We start from the raw sequence: 8,165 nt of genomic DNA, 5'->3' as shown, positions 1-8,165 counted from the left end.
AACAGGACCAGAGAAAGGCAGCTTTCCATTTCAGATCCATAAGGCAAATCTCTAGAGCAACTGTAGAGCAAATCTCTAGAGTACTGTATTCTCTATACGCATGCACACCACATTGCAACTATTCTGTTAATTTCCAAAAAGCAGGAACAGTAGAGGTGAAATTTGTATATCTGAGAGAGGAGATTTTTTGTGAAAGATTAACAATTTTAATTTGTCACTGTTTCCCCTCTGACTTCTTTTCTCTACTATTTCACGAATATGGCTTTCTGTGGATGGGGGGGAGGGGGGTACTGTTCCCAACAAGGTTTCTAATAAACTGCCCTGTTTTCAGCAGGACATCTGTCTATCCTTCATTTTGTATTGTTCAGCATGCCTGGGTTTGCCCCTTAATGGCAAAAAAAAAAAAAGAGAAAGAGAGAGAGAGATTTAGGTTGTAAACAGGGGCAGATCCAGAGGGATGCACTTGCACCTCCCTTTAATTTCTGGCCCATCCAGAGTTTAAAGCTAACTGCCTAACAGTGGCAGCTGCACTTCTATTCAGGCAGCAGTGATGGTTGACTTAATGGCACATTATAATCTACCTTATTCCTTCTAAACTCTTCATCCCAGAGGGTGCGTCCACACATGCAAGCACGTGCGCTTGCAGCAGCTCAAATAGAAACAGTGCAAATATGAGCCGGGGCTTTTTGCCTCAGTGCATGTGCTCAGACATGCACTTTGTTGTGGAGCAAATTGTGCCACTAGGGGCAAAATAATCCTGCCTGGCTCCTCCCGGATCTTTAGCCAGGGGGATCTAGACCCTGGGGCCAGTACTTGTGCTGTCCCCAACAGTACAAAAAGCCACCCTGGGAAGTAGCTCAGGACAACTAGCTCTCAGGAGCTTCTGGGGCCCAGCCAATTGGTACCTGGGGACACTAGCCCTTGTGCCAGCTGGACTGCTGAAGTAGTCCTGAGAGTTCACTGCACCCTCTACCCACTGCAGCAGTCTGTCAGTGGGGGCTGCTGCCTGGCTGTGACCTGCTGTGCATCTGCCAGACTTGGATGGGGCCTGCACAGCCAGTAGAGGCATCTGCCCCTCTGGGCCAGCTGCCAGTGGACTGCGGTTGCACAGTTGGCCTTTGTGCGGGACTACTGCCATTTGTGCCCCCTGCTTGGCCATGTGGGCAGCTATGACCCAGAAGATGTTCTGGGTGTGGTGGCCTGCTCTGAACTGTCAAAGGGTGTCCTCCTGGCCCCATTTGGTCAGGAGGTCAGCCACAGCCATCTGGGTCCAAGGTGCCAGCTCTGAGCAGGCAGGGTCCTGCCACTGGCCTCCCTAGCAGGAATTCTGGTGTTCCCTATTGGAAAATTGGAAAATCCCTGATAAAAAAAATCCCAAAATCACTCTCTAAAATACCCCCAAATCCATGTTTCTCCACAAGTAAAACAAAAGACCACTATAAAGAAAGAGAGTGAGACAGAGACAGTGATCAGTTGGATAATGTTTTATTGATATATCTACAGTGTTAAAGCAAGTTTCTTATCATAATAATAAAGTGAACTCTAAATACAGGTTTCATGAATTCATGAATTCATAGTTTACTGCCCTCCCACAGGGTGATGGCTCCCACACAAGGGGTTAGTCCCCCACATAAGGGCTACGGCCCCCCAACATGGGGTTCAGCCCCTACACAAGGGGTACGCCCCCCCAACAGGGGGTTCATCCCTCACACAAGGGGTATGGCCCCCCCATGGGGGCCAAATGGCCCCCGCAAGGGCTACCACTCCCCCTACAAGGCCCACATGCCCCACCTCAGCCCCAATTGCTGCCCCACCTGGCCCCATCCCCCACCAGCTGCTGCAGCTCCCCCAATGGCTGCTCCACCCAGCCCGACCCCCCCACTTCCCCAGACCCCCCCAATGGCTTCCCCACCCAGCCCCACCCCCAGGCCCCCAAGGCTACCCCTACAACCCCAGGCATCATCACTTAAAAAGAAATACAGAAAAAGAACAGGCAAAAAACGGGGGGTAAAAAGCCTCTGCTTACCTTAGAAGCAGAGGGGGGCGCTCCGGGCCCTCCTGGTAGAGCTCCCCAGGCAGCACAGGACAGCAGGGGGGCAGGAGGGCTCAGGCTGGGGTTGCTGGGGCCATCAGGCTGCCCCACAGTGTACGAGTGGGACCCCCAGCAGCCCGATGGCAACTTGAACTGCTGGTAAGTGCTGGGTTTTTTGTTTTTTTTTAAAGTATGGGGGAGGTCAGGGATTGAGGGGCTTGGGGAGATGGGGCCAGACAGGGCAAGGGGAGGGGGGCTTAGGGGGACTGGCAGGAGGAGGGGCATCCCTGGTAGCACTTGGGGGGCTCAGGGGGTCTGGCAGGGGGAGGGGCCTGCCAGTGGCCTCAGGAGGGCTAGTGGGGGGAGAAGGGGCTGGGGGAGTGGGTGGGGCCATTGGGGGTCCCCCCACAGTCCCTTCCCCCCTCCTCCAGCCCCCCCAACCCCTTATTCACCAGCACGTGGCCGACCGCATGTTTCAGCACCAGGGCAAGGGGCAACCATAGAGATGCTCTGACAGCCAGAGTGTCTCTATGGAGGACCCAGGCTCTGGTTGCCTCAGCCTGCCCCACTTTTTTATACTTCACTTTTTTTAGACCCCTGGATATCCAGAGGTCTAATTCCCCCCGCCCCCCCCCGCAAGTTTGCAGCACCGGGAACATTTTTTTGTTCCCACACATGCCTGTTGCCCTGCCTCAAAGGGGTTTGAGGTGGGGCAAGAGGCACATGCGCGCTCATGTGGACATGCCCAGAGATGTTAATGACCCTCTTTCCTTTTAAATAATCTTTAATGGTTCTATTATTCCAGCTATCCTTACCTCTGCAATTCTGCTGTCTGTTAGCTGCTTCTAGTAATGTAGCTCCCAGTTTGCAGCCCTGCAAACTGCTGTATAACTCTAGGTAAAAACATTAACTCAGGTGTGAAAATCATTTTAAGTGAAACACTGGGGACACTGTCCAAATGCTCAAGATGACTTGATTTTGTTTTATGAATCTGAAAGAGACATACATTTAACTATAATGACTCCAGGGTTAATGAAACAACATCTTTTGATTACTTCTTCCTAGTTTTTGTTGTGTTAATATATATATGATATACCAAATGACTGCACATGCCAATAAAGTTTTGGAGTTTTTTGCTTCAATCTTAAATTGAGTAATATAGCCACTAGGCCACTACTTATTAGGGAAGCTTCTAGTTTCTTTTTAACTGGAGAAAAGTGTGTGTTGTGTTCTATGTAATGATGCAGCACAAATCTACTCACCCCTTTTCAAAATCCTAGATCTGTCCATGGCTATAAATACCTTTAAGCCTGGAAAAAGAATCTTATAATTAATAAATCTACATTAGGAAGAGAACAGAGCTTCTGAAAACAGATGAGACAATATATCTAGCTTTTTAACTACACTTTTAAACTTAAAAATCCACCCTATAAGAACTTGGATGTTCCTTTTAATGATAAGCTGTTCTTTGCCAAGGAATAACATGCTCTGCTCATTTTGTTAGAAATTTTCTAATTTGTTTTCTTCCCATTTTGTAACAGATAAATGAACATTGGGGTGTGTGAGTGTTGATGTATGTGTGTATGTGTGTAGAGATACACACATACACACCCCATCAAAATGTTCATGTAGAGGAGAATAAGTAGATTTTGTATGCCATGTAATGCTAGCAGAGCTAAACATCTGATATGCCATTTATCATGAATATACATCATTTATTGTGAGTATTTTCCAATATCATAAATAGTTCTTAAGGCAAGAAAGGCAGTCTTATATACTAGTATTCAACCTTAAAATATATGGAACAAAATGTGAGATTTTTGTGTATTTTTTGCCTCACCACTAAAGAAGGAACTTCTGTTTCTTAGATTTTGTTATTCTCTTGTTCAGAAAGGATAAAACTCATTGCTGCTGAAGGAGCAGACTGTAGAAGAAAAGCATGACATGATAGAACAGGGCTACTAATAAGAATTTAAATTTGTTTTGTGAAGGCATTTGATTTTTGAGAGCAGTGATTGTCTAAAATCTTATTTTATGTTCTATAATTTGGGGTAATCATCTCTAGTTATTGGAAAAGTTTTTCCCACTGTATGAACTGCATATTAGTTAATGATACACTTCTTACTAGTGTTGTACAAGTTCAAGATAATTTGATCTGGTAATAGAATTATTTAAAAATATGGCACTTTCCATTATAAACCCTGTTTTCAATCATTTATAACTGTGCCAAACTTCAGCCATTTGGTCTAAGATTTTTCCATACTTGGTGTCTGTGTGAGGCTGAATGTTTTTCAAAAAAATTAAACGATCTGGCCACTTCTGAGAATATGACTAGGGAAAATAAAGTTTTTCTCATATTAAAAAGAATCAGTCAACCATTTATTTGACAAGCTTTAGTGCTGGCATCTTGGGAGCTGGGACTTCATATTTGGCAGTGGGATGGTCATTGTCAGGTACTTACTATCCCAATGAAAATCTCTCACTTCAGCTAAATTAAGGTTCTGAAAACTTGAGGGTCACACAGGCTCTGTAGAGATTTACACTGTGAATGGTCCAGTCTGGAGCTGAGCAGCACTTTTCTTGGAACTGTAGCCCTGAGCCACTGTAGGTTTTGTCAGGTCCCAGCATCTGAACTGAGAACATGAAACTTGTGACTCCTTTGCTCTCAGTGGTACCTTCACCCTTGCCTCTCCTGCCCCACCTTCCTTCCCAGCAGCCTAGGGGGAGTTAAGAAGCTGCTTGATTTGAATCCAGTGGGGAGAAGACTTGGACAAGGAAAAAAAATGAAAAATGGGCATAGGGAATAAACTAAGAGAAGGGGATAGGGGATTGGGATTGGCTAGGCAAGTAGGCTGAGCCTGAGAGCCAGGAGATGGGGGAAGTGGGTCTCTGTAGGCTGCATGGTGGTGCTGTGGTGAGATACACCCTCTAGTTCTGCATGTGATGGCTCCCAAACTGGATGTAGCATGACTCTAGTAGTGCAGTACTGTGCGTTGGCCAGTCTGTTCTGCTGAGAATACAGTGATCCTGCTTCCAGTTTGGTAGCTAATACTCTGTGGCTCAACATGTTGTACAGCACTGCCTTTTGCCATATAGACATACCCTACAACAGCCTGGGCAAGGGTGACACTATGACTGTAGTCTACAGTATAAATGCCTGAGCTAGTTTTAATCAAGATAGCTCAGGTACCAAAACAGTCTAGCTGCAGCAGCACAGAACTCTGCATGGATAATTTACCCCGCTTCTTGGCACCCCCTGCAGAGTTCCAAATGACTGGAACTAGTTTGCATCTGGGACCCAAATTAGCTCCTTTAAAGGTAGCTTGGGTATCTCTATTTCAAAATGGGGGTCAATGAGAAAAGAGATCGATATCATGAGGATATGGGAAGGGTGCAAATTGTGACCAGCTTAACAGCTACACAGGGGACAAAGAATTATGGATGAAGGGGCAGACCCGGGAAAGGCTGAGCAAGAAGCTGGACCCGAGACAACTGTTTCATGCCCAGAACAGGTCCTTTCTGGGCAATGAATGAATGATTTTTCAACTCTAATATTCTTTTAACACAGCATTTTGTATATAATAGTTCATATTATAATTATAGCTGGTATGATGGGGAGTTCATTATCTTCATCTGTTGTCTAACTTTTTGGATCAGGTTTAAACCAATACCCTCCATTCTTTGCTGGATCAGGATCTTCCATCCTAAAAAAAATATGGCTATAAAAATAGTCCACCAAAAATAAGATGCTATCTTTATAAAACAGATGTAAGGGATTAAAAAATAATTATACTTCAATTCTAAAATATCAGTGTTGAAGATACACAAATGCCAATATATTTTGGACTGTGAGCTCCATGTTTTCAGCTGTCTACTGAAATATGTACTTAAAGAATGTTCCTAACAGTTTCTGAATAGAAACTTGGTTTGCTATAGATATAAATGGCTAGTCTATAAATTTTAAATTTAGAAATTAAAGCTTATAATACAAAAATAACAAGTTAAGATGGAGGTAATTTTGCTTTTCTTCCTTTCCTAGTGGATTGAGAAAAGAAGTAAAACTTTAGACGTGCTCATGTTTTTAAGAACTAATTATTTTTGGAAGATTCTGATGACACACATTTCAGAAAGGGAAATGGGAAATAGCATATCTTTCATTGTAATTAGTATACAGTTATTACGTTTGAAAACACTACAGTTTTGCTGAGTTTAATCAAAGGTCATCCTTAGTCCACTATTACTTAAAATAGTGATCAGCAAAAATTAGTCTCTCAGTGAACCATTGTGAGATATAAACACAAAATTGTAAGACTTAAACTCACAGGTTGTCTAAAACCACCTTGAAATGCTGTACACATGGAAGGAGTTCTTTCAGAAACCAGAGAAATTGTCTTATTCAGATAGTTGAAACAACTGGATGTGTCCTTGGATAAATTGATTTTTTTTTGCTTCTGTTTACCTAATTTGTAAAGTGAGGCTACTGCTTTATTCATCCTTGTTTTGAAACCACAGGATAAAAATGCAAAATTATATATTATCTTGCTCTGCTAGTCTTTCTGGCCATGTCCAGACATGCATGGACATTTGGTTCCCTGGGGACAACTCGTAGTGGTACACCTTGTGCTGTCGCTAGTTGTCCCCAGGGAACACCAATGACATGTGTACTCTGGTGGCAAATCACCCCGGGTGGGGTAGGGAAAGCTGAGCCAGCACTGGGCTGGCCCCAGCTGCTTTCCCTGGGATCTTGGGGGCCTCCTGGGACTGTAATAGCAGTGATCTGGCATGCAGAGCCTGGCCAGCACTGGAGTGAGGCTCCGGCTGGCTTTGGGTAGCGCTCCACCTTTTTTCCCATGGATCTTTTTTGACCCCTGGATATCCATGGGTCAAGAAAACCCTCCACACTGCTCCCTTCCAGCACAGAGAACAACTGAACATGCAGTATGTGGTGCAGCAGATATGTCTGCAGCACCTGTGCTGTATGACCATGCTCATCTAGAGGCAGCCTCTGAGTTCTTTGCAACAGGAAAATTGCCCTAATATTTTTCTGCAGTCAAAAAACAAGTTAAATTAGCTTTTGAAATGGGGTGCTGCTATATTCAAAAAAGTTATAGAGGGGTGCCTTGAATCTAAAATGGTTGAAAATCCTGTTCTAGGAAGTTTGGCTTCTGTGGCAGTTTGGGTCTCCTTTTCCACAGAAGATACATTCCCAGGCTTTCTATCATGCAGTTTTGTTTTTTTTTAACCCACTTATTTATTGCCTTCCTAATACCTCCTGACAGACTTTTCCTTCCCCATGGTATATTGCTTAATGTTTGGTTAAGTTTCTCACAGCTCCTGGTATGGCACATGATATGCTGTCACTTGAATAAGGCCTCACAGTTTCTCACTCAGGCATAGAACTGCTTCCTCAGAATGGTTTGCATTAATAGTGTCTTTTCCAACAAATATTTTACACTCTGCTTTCTGGTGGTTTTCTACTGTAGAAGTGGCTTTCTGAATGGATATTACCAGCACTAAGGAGCAATTGCAAGTATGTTGGCTTCACCTTTCTCAGTCTGAATCTTGTGGTCTGGAACCCTTACTCCATCTTGCAGTCCGTTGATGTTTCTTCTCTGCTTTCTTGCTCCTGGCAGGATGTATTCCTTTGTTTGCTTTGACTGAGCATCTAAAGGAATCTCAGTGCTGTATATAGTTATTTGTGGCTTGGCTTTTTGTCTCTGTCTTGTCTCTTCCTGTTTGTTTGTTTTTTTGGATCTGTGTTACATGTCCTCTTGAGTTCAACCCTCTCAACTTCCAGCTTTACTCTTTCCTTGGGTTTCTCAATGTTGTTAATGCAGAAAAATCTGTTCAGTACAGACTCCATAAAACTTTATGCTAATTACCAGTCATATACTTCGAATGGTTTAGTTTTCAAAGGCATTTCAAAGGCATTTCCAGAGTTTAGGTGTATTACATTCTTCTTGGCATGAAAAAGAAATTATAATAACCAAGACACATTTCAGTTTTTTTATCTGTAGATATACATATTCTAGTCTCTCTCTCTCTCTCTCTATATATATATATATATATGGAATTTTTTTGTAATAGTGTTTTCTAACTTGTTAGAACTTGTTAGAAAACACTATTACAAAAA

The sequence above is a fragment of the Crocodylus siamensis genome, chromosome 5 (genome assembly GCF_052110815.1).
Source record: "Crocodylus siamensis isolate JL-2025a chromosome 5, ASM5211081v1, whole genome shotgun sequence".
NCBI classification, from domain to species: Eukaryota; Metazoa; Chordata; order Crocodylia; family Crocodylidae; genus Crocodylus; species Crocodylus siamensis.
This window is presented reverse-complemented; position numbering follows the sequence as displayed.